The sequence below is a fragment of the Canis lupus genome, chromosome 35, assembly GCF_011100685.1.
Source record: "Canis lupus familiaris isolate Mischka breed German Shepherd chromosome 35, alternate assembly UU_Cfam_GSD_1.0, whole genome shotgun sequence".
NCBI lineage: Eukaryota > Metazoa > Chordata > Mammalia > Carnivora > Canidae > Canis > Canis lupus.
In genome coordinates, this window is record NC_049256.1 from 13,693,391 (window position 1) to 13,708,381 (window position 14,991).

Here is a 14,991-nt window from a genome sequence, read left to right on the forward strand (position 1 = left end):
AAACCAAGAGCCATGTGCCAGTTATGCACTGGGCAGCTCAGAACTTGGTAAGATTGATAAAACACTATCAGCTTCTGCCTGAGACCATATCACCCCAGGGAAAGTCTGAATGGATAAGACGGCTCTCAGATCATGTCAGGGGCTCCCAGGTGACTCCAGATCTACTCTGCAAGCCGCCGAGTGAAGGCAACTCCTAAGAGGTGGAATTATTTTCTTTCTTCCTCAAGGAAGAAAAGGTAGTAATACACCAGGTATCCCCTGATAACATTTCACTTTCAGCAAATGGAAAGTGTTCCCAGAGATGACATGTGTACATCCTACACATTTTGACACTCTTAGGGCATTATTCCTGAATTTATAATGCCAGAATTTATAATTATAATTTATAAGTATATCCAGAATTTCTGGAACTTCCCAGGAAACTCTGAAGACACCCTGATTCTGCTGAACAGTTTGAGACATCTTGTTATGTTCTTCCTCAACCTCTGCTAGCTTCCCCACTTCCAGGGCTGCTCCTCTTGTCTCTTTCACCGACACCCTCACTCTGCTCGGTCCTTCAACTAGGGAATCTTAAGGCCTCCATTCTTGGTCTTTCTTGCCCCTGAGACTTTGCATATCTCCCCTAGTGACTACGTCAACTACCATGTTTGTGCTTGAGATATCGGAACCCCCAGTCTGAGTTCCAGATTCTTGTCCCCATCACCTGTTTGATTTCTTCACCTGAAGGCCCCACAAGCACCTAAAATGCAGCAATTGCAAATGTGAATTCATTAGCCTCCACCACCAAAAGGTGTTCTTACTCCTCCACCTCCATTAGGGCTGCCATCTGCTCAGTTGCTCTATTAGCTGGTTCCAACCAGGATACAGAAACCTCACCATAACTGAAATTAGGAAGCTTAATATAAGAAGTATATTAAACTATGCTGGGTGGCTAACTATAAAGCTACAGAGAGGACTCTAAAGGACAGCCTAGGGCTGAGGGAGAGCACCCAAGGAAGGACAAAGTTTGGAAATGGGCTGGCATTCAGATCTTACTGGGATGCTACTGTTGTGGGTCCCCTGGATTATGGAAGTGTTAGTTGGATGTCCAGGTACAAGCTCATTGATAGTCAGAGTGGCGAGCCCTGGCCCTCTGGAGTTCAGATGAGCCCAGGCTGGTGGGGGGGGGCACACAGGGAGTACAGACCCCAGTGTATGTATGAGGTCTGGAGTGTGTTGTATCTGCATAGGGAGGCTATGGCAATATGGCACCAAGCCACACCAGAGCTGCTAGATGACCAAGGGACTACACATTGAGGGCCCGCATCTGGGGCAGGGAGCCATCGGATGTCTCCACACATCTAGACCATGGTGAGACATGCAGCAAAAGCAACAAAAAGTGCAACTCAGCACACGGAAAAGGTAGGGAAGCTTCCTTCTTCCTGTCTGCCACTCCAGCACCCCCTAGTGACCTGGAAAGGAGGACTTCTGGAAGACTCCAGCTCATTTTGGCAGAGCAGGTCCAGAGGAGTGAATCTGAGGCTGAGCAGTAATAAATCGATGGCTGGCACTGTTGCCTACACTAAGGTCCTCACATTTAGTTACCAGACCTTGCAATTACCTTACCCTTATCAGGTAATCTGTAGCATGGAGTCCATCGTCTCTCATCCCTACCACCCTCTCTTGGGTTTATCCTCCTCTCAGCTCTCAGGTGGACCTTGGCCATAGCATTGTGACTGGTCTTCCTGCCGCCAGTCCCACGACCACAGGCAACCAAGAATCTTCCTAATATAACAAAATTATCTTTATTATGTCCTTACTTAAAAACCTCTGGTGGCTAATTGGCTGGTGCAAGACGTTGATAACAGCAGCAACAACAAAAAAATGTGTGTATGGAGCATGGGAGGGGGAGAATCACGTGACATTCTCTGCTCATTTTCCTATGAGCCTAAAACTTCTCTTAAAAAAAAAAATAAAATCTAAAAAAAAAAATAAATTAAAAAAAATAAAATAAAATAAAATCTTTTAACTTTTAAAGAGAAAACTCCTCTGTGGCTTCCCTTTGCCAACTGCCTTCTCTTGGGATCAGGTTATATCCAAATTTCACGTCCACGTGGCCTCTTTTCACTTCTCACCAGACAGAGTTCCTCACACCAAGCCCCAAATTTCCACCACTGTCCTCCAAAACAAAGCATTTCCTTTGTGTGTAAGATCCTTCACTGCCTTCGTCCACAAGGAAATTTCTAGCCATCCTTCAAGCCCCAGCTCCGATGCTAGCTTTCAGCAAAAGCTTTCCAGAGAATCAAGCAAGCCAATTGTTTCTCTCTCTGCTCTCAATTTATTTCCTAACCGCAATATTTTAAATTACCCCGTGTACATGTCAGGCTTTGTCATCTGTTTATAAAGCAGAGGCAGGGACTGTTTCTTATTCAACTATTTGTCCCCGGCCCCTAATGTCGTGTTTGGTACAGAGGAGACACTCAGTAAATGTTGGTTGACTGGTAATAGATGAGTGACTGAATGAAGAGAACAGCACCAAGAGCCTATGTAACAAATGTATTGCCACGTTGCTACCCTTGAGAGAGCAATGGCATTTAGGGAGTCAGGATACTTGTCTTGTGTTGGGGGGGGGAAGAATAGATCAAAATAAAAATGCTAGACGTTCCTATAGACACACCCTTAATGAAAGTATGATGTTGACGATCAGTGAATTTACAAGTGCTAACTCAAAATGATTAATAACTAATAAACCTCAGGAGAATTGGATACTTCTGGGCCTGGGTTCCTAAGTAGAATAAATTGTCAAAGTGATAAATGACTACTCAGGTGGTTATTTTGTTGTTTGTTTTGTTTTGTTTTGCTTTCAACATATCAGCATTTGAGGCTGTTGTAGCACTTCGCCTATGGTAACTCAGAAATCCGATGGCTTCCAGTTGAAGGGTACTATTACCTTTTCATAGAAAATGAGCAACAAAGTAAGCCTCAGTCACATGTGTAACTATAATTAGGCTTCTGTTAATAGTAAGCTAGTGCCAGGCGTCTAGTTCAGCACTACACACGCATCTCCTTGTTTACAACTCACATTGACTTAATCAATTCCTTCTTCCATGACTGGGGACAGTTTTCTGAATAGTACGTCAGTTTACAGTCCACAAACCAGCCTCTCTATTAGCCAAAGTGTTGTGGGACGAATCTGTCTCAAGGAGACTGGCAGTGTAGACTGGGGTTTTCGTTAGCCAGTCAGTATAACCAGATGCCATTGAAGGGGATATAGGTTGGAGCCCAGCTCTGGATCTACAGCTTTTCAGGTTGACCTTAAGGAGGGACTTAGATCAGAGATGCCTGGGAAGCTCAGTGGTTGAGCATCTGCCTTTGGCTCAGGTCGTGATCTCAGGGTCCTGGGACCGAGTCCTGCATTGGGCTCCCTGCAAGGAGCCTGCTTCTCCCTCTGTCTGTGTCTCTGCCTATGTCTCTGTGTCTCTCATGAATAAATAAATAAATAAACAAACAAATAAATAAATAAATTTTTAAAAGAAGGGACTTAGATTATATCAGAATCATCCATGTTTATTTTGCATTTGCTACCTTTGGCCAACTCCAAGGAGACAGCCATAAATGAAAGGCTGCTCTGACCAAGAGGCGGATGTGGACCCTTGGTTTCAACCCTTGTCCTCACTCACTGAGCTCAGGAACTCAAAACTGAGGAATTCAGAGGTGACTGGCCAGCTAGGCATCTCTATTCTGATGGTACCACTAAAAATAGAATCTAATTTGTTCGGTAGTAAGGCCAAAACAACTATATAAACACTATCCTGCCTTCTAGAACATGAAGCTTCAGCACCACCCGTAATGATAAGAATCAAGTCCAATGACAAGAACAGCTTTATGCACTCAGAGCCTTCACCTTGCAGTCTCCCCTAAGTAAACAAAAGCACTGCATATGGGTCATCTTTATAAATCGGTCCCTACAAGAAGCCACAAGGTGGTTACCCCCAAGCGGGACTCATCCGCAGTCTTAGATAGAGGGCTGGCCATTTGGCCCACACGCTAATCATCTTTAACACTTTTTCTCTCGTTGAGGAGCTATCAGGGAAACTAGGAAAACACTGGGCTGACATTTTAAAATTTCCATTACTCCTGCACAGCCCAGAATTCCATTTCAGGCTATGGCCTCTGTAATCACACCGGCATATCCGTATCTCCGATTGCAAACACAATTTGTTTTATACATGATTACATCTCCACTTAGTGGAGGGTGAGCCCAAATTTTAACAGTGCATTTAGAATGATGTTTGTTGACATTATATCTGCCATTGTAGGTAAAATTAGCTTTGCTTTGTGAGAGCTGCCACGGCTCTCTATCACTGTTCCATTTGCATGTAGAGATTGTCTGTTTGTGTTTTTCAATATTCATTAATTTGATGTGATGTCATTCTGACCATAAAACATGTTATATGTCATAAGTGAGCATGCTCCCTAAATCGGGACTCCTAATACAAAAGCATTGACCAGTGCCAAAAACCATTAGGACATGTTGACATGTCATTAAATATGAAGATAGAAGCAAAAAGAACCATCTTTTTTTCTTTTTTGAAAGAATTGGCATTTTATTTTTTTTTAAGATTTTATTTATTTGTTAATGAGAAACAGAGAGAGAGAGGGGGGGGAGAGAGAGGCAGAGACACAGGCAGAGGGAGAAACAGGCTCCTCGCAGGGAACCCAACGTGGGACTCAATCCCAGGTCTCTAGGATCAGGCCCTGGGCTGAAGGCGGTGCTAAACCGCTGAGCCACCCATGCTGCCCAGCATTTTATTTAAAAAAAATTTTTTAATTTAAATTCAGTTTGCCAACATATGACATAATACTCAGTGCTCATCCCATCAAGTCCCCTCCTCAGTGCCAGGCACCCAGTTACCTCCATACCCCCACCCACCCAAAAAGAACAATCTTAACCAGAGCCATCTAAGTGGGCCAGGTATCAGTTTCTGAAGATCATTAGAATTTAATCTACACCCAGGATAGAAACAATAATTCTTTCAAGTCACTTGAGCTTTAATTTTTACCTCTTAATCATCACCCAAGAGCATAAATAAATAAATAAATAAATAAATAAAGGAGAGAGAGAGAATTTTAAAATATCTTTGATTCTCAAATGCCATTGTTTTGTAGGGCTCAGCGCTGACATTATAAAGCTTTTAAGGCAAGAAAGAAACACAACCACTTTGGATGTGCGCATTGCTAAGATCATCTTTCGAATCTGGAAATGACGTTTTAGACTCAAGAAAATACGATAAATATTTTACTAGGATGCCTTACAAAACTTAGAGTTAACTTTCTCAAGCACAAACTGGGGGCTCATTTTTCTGCTGCGATGCTTCCTGTGACTTCTAGCTGTTCCATGTGGATCCCTCAGTGCAGTCACTGAGAAATTCAGAAGTCCATTAAACCATCATTTTCTGTGTGCAGCAGCAATGCCCTTAAATGTGTACTGTGCTTGAAGTCAGTTTTATCTCTGCCGGACTCTGATCTCTCCAAGAAGAGACCCTTCTACTCTTTTGTGTATTTTATTTTTATTCCTGTACTGTGCCTGACATTGTAGAAGCGCTGGGGCACATTGTCACATAGACCGTTCACAGCCCACTTGTTCCATTGAACAAAATCACTTCCTGATCTCAGCCCCAGTTCGTTTTCCCATCTTCAAAGCATCATAATAGGTAATAGTGACCTTGAAAGAGAACGGTTTAAAAAGGAGAGAAATAAATAAATAAATAAATAAATAAATAAATAAATAAATAAATAGACAGAGACATTAACAGGCGCATATTTTGCCTGAAACACATGATTCACTCAAAAATGTTGATATTGGGGATCCCTGGGTGGCTCAGTGGTTTAGTGCTTGACTTTGGCCCAGGGTGTGATCCTGGAGACCAGGGATCAAGTCCTGCATCAGGCTCCCTGCATGGAGCCTGCTTCTCTCTCTCTCTCTCTCTCTCTCTCTCTCTTTCTCTGTCTCATGAATAAATAAATAAAATCTTAAAAAAAAAAAGAAATGTTGATATTATGTTTGTTACTATTATTGTTAACAGATAAATTCTTGTTGACAGATAAATATCTGCTCAGATGTTGGCTGAAATTTTCCAAATGAACTTAAATGTGTGGTAAACAAACGAAGAGAGGGTGAGAGAAAATAAACCTTGTTTCTGTCCTGTTTCCAAATTACACAACAATGAATTACTGAAGCATAAAGCTTGTCATACTCATAAACCGGTAAAAGAAACCCCAATAAATTGTATTAAGTTCAAAAGCCACATTATGGGGGATGACCTTGAGCATTTCATGCCATTTGCCCCTGTGAAACTTCGGCTGTTCCCTTCCTCCCCAATTTGAGTCATTCCTAGGTTAACAGAGGAGATGAAGAGCTTTTCCAAACCTGTCACCTGAAATAAACTGCCAAAGAGTCTGCGTTTGCCAAGATGATAATGTATATTTTTCACGCTCTCTTCATTAATGGTAATCCATGCATTATCAAGCTTTTGCTCTTCCTGTTTCTATTTTCTCTGCCTGGCACTTAAGGAGGGGCTGAATGTAATGATGAGGTAAATTTGTATCTGCATTATAATTAACAAGTAAGTTGCAGGGGCGCCTGGGCGGCTCAGTCGGTTAAGTTTCTGACTTGATCTCAGCTCAGGTCTTGATCTCAGAGCTGTGGGTTCAAGCCCTGCGTTGGGCATATACCCAATGTGGAGCCTACTTTTAAAAAAATTATTATTATTATATTTATAAAATATAATAATAATAATAAATTATTATTATTATTATTATTATTATAGGGATGCCGGGGTAGCTCAGTGGTTGAGTGTCTGCCTTTGGATCAGGTCCTAATACCGGGTCTGAGGATCTGTTATGCATCAGGCTCCCTGCAGGGAGCCTGCTTCTCCCTCTGCCTGTCTCTGTGTCTCTCTCTGTGTCTCTCATGAATAAATAAATAAAATCTTTAAAAATAATAATAATAGGGCAGCCCCGGTGGTGCAGCAGTTTAGTGCTGCCTGCAGCCCAGGGCGTGATCCTGGAGACCGGGGATCGAGTCCCACATCCACCTCCCTGCATGGAGCCTGCTTCTCCCTCTCCCTGTGTCCCTCCCTCTCTCTCTCTCTCTCTATCTCTCATGAATAAATAAATAAAACCTTTAAAAATAATAATAATTATAATAATTAACAAGTTGCAGAATTACAGTGAAGGTAAAAGGCTTGCTGTTATACAAATGTCCCAGAGAATAGGGGAATTAGGAGCAAAATAAGTAGAAGGAAAAAGTAGCTACAAATTGATGTGCATTCCTGTCTCAAATTAACTGTTTCTTAGAAGGAAGAAGGAAGACTTATATGTTGAAGTCCAAGGGACCTGAAAAATAGTATTCCCAGTATTAATGGCTACTATTTTTTAGTAATTAGCTGTGTTTCCAGAGCTGGGCAAAACATTCCATTTATCCTTAAAGCCTTTTATGTTTGATGCTGAGTTTGGAGTTCTGAATTTGGTGCTATTAATTAGCACTGATTAACAGATGAGGCTTAGAGAAATGAAAGATCTTGTCCAAGATCCAGAGACAGGACTAGAGAGGCAGATGAAGTCCCTAGGTTGTAAAATTTGAGGAAGCACTTGCTTTCAGGTTTGTACAAGTGGAGATCTGGCCCTGTACAGTGAATGCCTCCTTAAATTTTATGCCCCAGGTACCTGCTTAGTATACTCTACTCTCCTCCCTGCCAGCATCACACAACTGAATAAAAGAAAAAATGGCTGGGGTCCCTCGGTGGCTGAGTCGGTTAAGCATCAGATGGTTGATTTCAGCTCAGGTCATCATCTCAGGGTCGTGAGATCGAGCCCCACATCAGGCTCCATGCTCATCGAAGAGTCTGCTTGAGATTCTCTCTTTCCCTCTCCCCTCTTCCTCCCCTCAAAATAAATAAAAATAAATCATAAATAAATACATAAATAAATAAATAAATAAATAAATAAATAAATAAATCTTTTTAAAAAATAAAGGAAAATGGTCAGAGCAGACTTTAGATCTGATCCAAAGTTCATGTTTTTAACCATTCTGTTAGGTACCATACCAGGTAATCATCCTCAGCTTTCTAGAAGATAAATTTAATAAATAAATAAACGCCTAGGGCAGGTATGTGGGGCACACACGGATTAGAAAGGCAATACCTGTCTTCAAGACTACAATGTCTTGAAGTACACCATAGTTGGTGTACCACGAATTGCTAATATTCCAACCAAGCTAAGAGAGAAGAAGAAAGGGAGGAAAGACCAAGCATCGCCCTACCTTGTAGTATCATCTGGCTCTAGTGCCAGCAGGCATCATGGGAATCTTATACTCTCTGAGTCTTATTTCCACACCTGTGAAATGGGAATACTAGCACCTGGGTTGTTTACCCCACAAAGTCACAATGATGACAAGTACCAAAATGAGATGGTACACTTCATGGGACTATCAAGTAGAGAATAAATATGAGTTCCTATTAGAAGGAATGCTGACTGTAGTGTACAGGGCAATAAATTTGGAGTTGGATTCCCTGATTTCAAATTCCAGCTTTGCCTTTTATCCTCAGTAGAACCTCAAAGAGGACTCTTCTTGCAGGATCCTATTTCCTCATTCATTAAATGAGGGAATCTGATTCAAAATACTCAAAAAGCATTTCATAATTATGTGACGGAAGCATTAAAGGAAATACTTAGTAAAATTTGTAACATTGTTTGTAATCCCATTTTATGGTACATAGATTAGTAAACATTCGATGATGTTGACTCTAGAGATTACTATGCAAACATATTAATGATGTTATAAATAAATAAATAATAATAAATAGCAATAAAAAAGAAAGAAAGAAAGAAAGAAGAAAGAAAGAAAGAAAGAAAGAAAGAAAGAAAGAAAGAAAGAAAGAAAGAGAAAGAAAGAAAAATAATAAAAGGTAAATTTTAGGTAAGCATAAGGAACAAGATCATAACAATCCATTTATTCAAGAAATATGTGTGGAGCACGATGATATGATACGTTGAATCTATATCTCCAGAATCTAAGCCCTTTGTTCTACTTTGTTAGAATCTCTCCCAAGCTAAAAAAAAAAAAAAGAATCTCTCCCAAGCTACCAAATAAAGGAATGGAATTACAGAAAAACCAGAAGGCTGTAGAGAAGGCTTGACCAAGGTTCAAATTCTGACTCTGACACTAACTAGCTCTGTAGCAGCTGCTGGGTATATGTCAACCTTTCTGAGCCCCAATATCCCAGTGTGCAAATAGAGTTAATGATACTTTGGAGGGTTCCATGAGGATTTGTGGAGCTTATACAGATCCTTACACACAGCAGCTGCTCAATAAACTATCTGGAGTACCAGAACTCTAGTTGGTGATCAGAGCCAGCAGTCGCACCCTGGGGAACAGTGGGGGCAGGTAGATTTATAGGTTCTGTTCTTCTCCACCTCAACCATGTCCTCTTGAAGGGTCTCACAGGCAACATGACCTTCCGATCTAAACAACCTTGCTTAGAGGCTTTATTGTAAAGGGAGAGGATGTCTGTACAACCTTCTCACATATGAATTCCCCAATTCATGTCTCCTGGCATGTCAGCTGTCCCCCAAAACCCAACAGATTTACACTCTGCCTCCTTGACTCACAGGCAGTAAGAACAGCACTGTAGGAAGAATTTTGTACCTGGAATCCAAAGACTAGCATCTGAAGCATATCCTCTCTTTGAGCTTGTGTTTTTTTTATCTGTAAAATGGGAATAATGACAAGTGCTGCACTTTGCAAAATTTTGATAACTGAGCAAGATGTTTTTAAAATGTTTAGAAGCCTACAGTGTTGTACAAACATAAAGATCCATTGCAGGGTACAGGGCTGGCACCCAGGGCACATGAAAGAAGAGCAGGTGAGTTAGCCTATGTGGAGCCAGCATCACTCCTGGATGAATAAAGCAGAGTTCACACCCTAACATCAGTAACCCAGAACTTATCTGCAGCTCCTCTAAATTGTACTCTATTTGTTTAAGATTTTATTTATTTATTCATAAGAGACACACAGAGAGAAGCAGGGACATAGGCAGAGGGAGAAGCAGGTTTCCCATGGGGAACCCCATGTGGGACTTGAGACCCTGGGATCGCGACCTGAGCCAAAAGCAGATGCTCAACCACTGAGCCACCCAGGTGTCCCTGAAGTGTACTCTATATACTGAGAGCAAAAAATATTAAGATGACACTGCCTTGGAAGTCAGGTCCGTGGTAATTAAAAGCCATGGCACCTCTTCCTACAACCCTACCCTGGTCCCAGGACTCCGTATTGACGTTGGAGTAAATTGAAAGAACTTTATTCATTTTTAAAATATTTACTGAATATTGCCCACAAGCAAAACACAGTGGGAGATTAGAAAGAATCAGAAACGGAGGCTTCTTTCATAGATCTATTACCGCTGCAGCTAAGAATGTTTAAAGAGAATTCCAGCAGCTCAAAATTTAATGCAAAGGGGACTAGGGATACTCTAAAATTAGAAAAGATTCAGCAGATCTAAGGGATGATGGACAGGTCCTTATCAAAGGCCAGCGACGTGAATCTACTCAAAAATTGGCTATATTTCAAAATAAAATAGCAGAAAAGATCTATGACTAAGGTTTTGCCTTGAAAAATTAATCCACGTAAGCTATTTCATCCTATATTTAGCAACATTTAGGATGAAATGCCATTGTGCGGTAACTCATGAAACAAACATAAAAAAGAAGTTATTACTTAAAATAACTTTGCAACAAGTATTACGACAGCCCAATGCACCATGTCAGACATTGTACCTGGTTCCTGCAGGACGATGCAGAAGAGAATCGCATTTACGACGTCATATGAAACCTCCCACATTTTCCTAATATTCTTTTTTTTTTTTTTTTATGATAGTCACAGAGAGAGAGAGAGAGAGAGAGAGGCAGAGACATAGGCAGAGGGAGAAGCAGGCTCCATGCACTGGGAGCCCGACGTGGGATTCGATCCCGGGTCTCCAGGATCGCGCCCTGGGCCAAAGGCAGGCTCTAAACCGCTGCGCCACCCAGGGATCCCCCTTTTCCTAATATTCTTATGCTACTGCAAGTCTGGAAGCATCTATCGTTTCATTACCCTGGCCAATTTTTTTTTCTCTTTTCTATCACTAACTGATCTCTTAGAAGCTCGTGTTTCCCTGGCTTTACAATTCCCCATCATCGTATTCACTCATTCCCTGAAACCATACAATCCTTGCAAGATTTGCTGTTTCTCTTTACAATCAATTGACATTGTGTTGTCAGAGAACATCATTCATCAGCAAGAAACAAATCTTAATAGGATTGGCCTGAAGATGCACAGTGGGAAGAGGGGAAATACCATGATGACTTAATTTATAAGTGGAAGTTTACATGCGACTTACCCCTATAATGATACTTTGCTTCTCTAAACTTTATAAATGTGAAAGTCTGGATAACGAGGAGTTTCTGTTAGTGATAATAAGGTCTCTAATGTAACCTCTCTACATCAAATATAATTCTTTTCTTTTTAAAGACTTTATTTATTCATGAGAGACACAGAGAGAGAGAGAGAGAGGCAGAGACACAGGCAGAGGGAGAAGCAGGCTCCACGCAGGGAGCCTGACGTGGGACTCGATCCGGGGTCTCCAGGATCACACCCTGGGCCAAAGGCGGTGCTAAAACGCTGAGCCACCCAGGCTGCCCTATAATTCTTAAATTATAGTAAGTGATCATATTTTGCAGTTGCTTAGACTCATTTATGCCCATCTTAGAAATGCTAAGTGCTTTTTCCTATGATTTGTATCACAAGTTTATGAACATAATGGAAATAGATGTTTTCAAGTCATTTCTTTTTGCATTGCCCTTCAATATGTACCATTTCTGATGGAAATCATGTGTGAGAAGCTCATTATGCCAGCATGGATTGTTTCTCTGGTTTTGGTCCTCTTTCAAATCCATCACCTAAATTGCCTGTTTATCTTGGCATATGCTTTCCTGGTGGTAGCTGCTAATACAGACGCATGGCAGATGCCCTTTGTATTTTATATACAATTACCTGGTAGAACTTCTGTGATGCAAATTTCAGGCACAAATAGCTCCCAATAACTATGTCACTTTTTTGCTGAGGGCTCAACTGACCTGTTGATCAACACAGTTGAGTTGGGATATCAGCCATAGGTTGGAAGTGAAAATTTCTCTACTTTTTCCTCTAAGTGATAAACATATTTGAGTAAACACAACAGCCTATTAGCTAATCGACAAGTACTGAGAGCCTATTAGTTGGTCAAGACTGTGGGGAGGCCAGTACAGCAGGTGCATGAAAAGCAGGAACTCCCCTGAAAGAATACAAATGTGAACAAAATGAAATTAGTGCCTATTCCTCTGTTGCATGCTGTTTGGGATGAACAGTCCTCCGAGTCAACAGTTCTTAGTGTTTTGGAACATGTAGATAATCTCATTAAAGCTATGAACTATCTGTCAAATGCCACACGTACATACGCAAAAAGTTGAATAAAAGGTAATGTATCTCCTGGTTAGGAACCTCTGTTCTGAGAGAAAACTTCCTGGGAATCTCTGGGTGGCTCAGAGGTCTAGCGCCTGCCTTTGGCCCAGGGTGTGATCCTGGAGACCCGGGATTGAGTCCCGCATCGGGCTCCCTGCATGGAGTCTGCTTCTCCCTCTGCCTGTGTCTCTGCCTCTCTCTCTCTCTCTCTCTCTCTCTCTGTGTGTGTGTGTGTGTGTCTCTCATGAATGAATAAATAAAATCTTAAAAAAAAAAAAAACTTCCTACATCCCTATAGTCATTCTGGGCATTACATTACATCAGACGATGTACATAAAACTAGCACGTGGAATGGAATTTAGCACATGTGCAATAGATATTGATATAGTTCCTCCACCACCACCCCCTTACTTTTTGAAATGCATATTGTATTTTGAAAAGTTCCTAGATTTGGCTGAAGACTGTCCCCACTAGAACACCACATTAAAACAGCATCTTATCTTGCCATAGCATTTATATTATAGAAAGCCCAGAACTGAACTCCAAAAGGAAAAAAAAAAAAAAATTGGCCTAGAGACTCCTCTTTTCTCCTACCCCAAAAAAAGTCTCCCATTTCTTTGCTATCCAAAGCAGAAATACATAATCCAGTTCTAGGAGCCTCTCCTTCATATATCTTCAGACTCATTCTAATAAACCATATATCTTTTTAGTTTCTTCACTAATCTCTTTGAAAAAATAGTCTATGTTCCTTCCTCCACATTCTTCCCTTAAACTCACATGGCACCCCGTCTGTAGTGTTCCTTCTGACATATCACTACAGGAGCTTCTTTAGTTAGGTCCCCCACGAACTCCCAAATGCTACCTATCAGACCTCATACTGCTAGAACTTTCTGCAGCCATTAGCCCCATTGGCCTAACTTCTTCCTCTTGTAGAATTGTGGTTGCCCTTGATATCTTTCACTCCTGGCACTGTCTTTCCTGGATTTTCTCCATGATTCTGAGCTCTCCTTATTTGTCTGTTGTCTTCCTGTCTAGTCTCTAATTGATGTTCCCCAAGATACTATCCTGGATCTTCTTTTCTCATTATATGCCCTCCCCAACAGATTTCATCCATTCCCATTGCTTTAGTTCTGCCCTACAAACTGATGACTTCTAAATCTGTGCCCTGATCCTCACCTGAATACCACATCCATATTTATATTTGGATATACCTCAAAATATCTATATTTTGACATACCTCAAAATCTGTGCTCCCCCAAGCCCAGGTCCTTGCCTATTTCACCTGTTTCCTATCCTGACATCAATATCCATCAAGCCTCTTGATAGACAAGGTGACTTGGACTCACCCTTGATTCATACTCTTTATTTCCATCGAAAGTTGTCCAACAAGTCCTGAAGAGTCTTCCTTTGTAGCATTTCTAGCATTGGCTTCTTCTCCATCACAACCTGCTTTGGGCCCTCATTCCTCTTATCAGGATTTGTAGAGTGGCCTTCCCTTTCCACTCTCTGTTTACGAATCCATATCACAAATGTCCAGCAGGCAGTGAGCTCAAACAGAACTGATCATGAGCTCACAGTGCTTAGAGACAAAAACACCAAGCTCTTTTGTGTGGCATTCACAGCTCTTCACACTCTGGTCCAAGAGCTTTCTAGCCAACCTTTTCATGACTCCATGCCTTTGTTTTTCTTTTTTCTGGCAAATCTTGCAACCCTTGTTAAATCTAGTCATTGCTTAAGATATAGCTTAGATGCCACCTTCGTTGTGAAGATTTATTTTACCTTTCCCACCCCAAGTACAATAATCACAATTTTGCTAATGCTGCTGGCATAGTTCATGTCACATATGGTCATTATGCACAGTTGTTCAGATTGTTCAGTGAGCAAGGACACACGGCCAAGAGGGCAAGGGTCTAAAATCCAGCCTCCTGGCAGAGGGAGTATCTTTTTTTCTGATTCACATAAAGGTGCAATGTAGGAAGTGTCAAACAGAACTTAAGTTTAGAGCTCTTAAGTGCATTTGACTCTCTAGACTATGAGCTTTTTAGGGGCAGATCTTGTTGGCCTTTTTAACCTCAAGGCCAAGTGCAATTTCTTGCACTGACTTGCAAAAATTGTCAAATTTGAAAGATTAATGACAGCAACAGCAACAATAATCTAGTCAACATGTTAAATCCCCTATTATGTTGTAGGAACAATTCTGAATGTTTTTGCATGGACAATATTTTGTTATCACCATAAGCCTATGAAGAAGGTACTATTATTACTTCTGTTATACAGATCATAAATCTGAGACTCAAAGAAGCTTAGTTATTTGCCTCAAGTCACATAGCCAGGACTTGAATCCAGGCCTATCTAAATCCAGAGCCTGTATCCTTAAACACTATGGCAAGTAGAATAGGTATGGGCAGGTACACACCGAAAAGGCCCTCACGTGCCCATGATGGTAAGACCTGTGGCTCAGGACCATCTGCGAA

General features: G+C 41.2%; 1 protein-coding gene and 1 long non-coding RNA gene across 6 annotated transcripts in view; one reads left to right on the forward strand and one right to left on the reverse strand.

Moving 5' to 3' along the window:
* The window catches only part of LOC106558259, a 97,564-nt gene extending 83,460 nt beyond the window's left edge, over positions 1 to 14,104 (reverse strand). Inside the window, exon 1 of the long non-coding RNA XR_005384338.1 lies at positions 13,864 to 14,104. This is a non-coding gene — a long non-coding RNA (uncharacterized LOC106558259). The remainder of the gene's footprint in view (positions 1 to 13,863) is intronic.
* The window catches only part of PHACTR1 (phosphatase and actin regulator 1), a 555,031-nt gene that overhangs the window by 201,881 nt on the left and 338,159 nt on the right, over positions 1 to 14,991 (forward strand). The window lies entirely within an intron of this gene.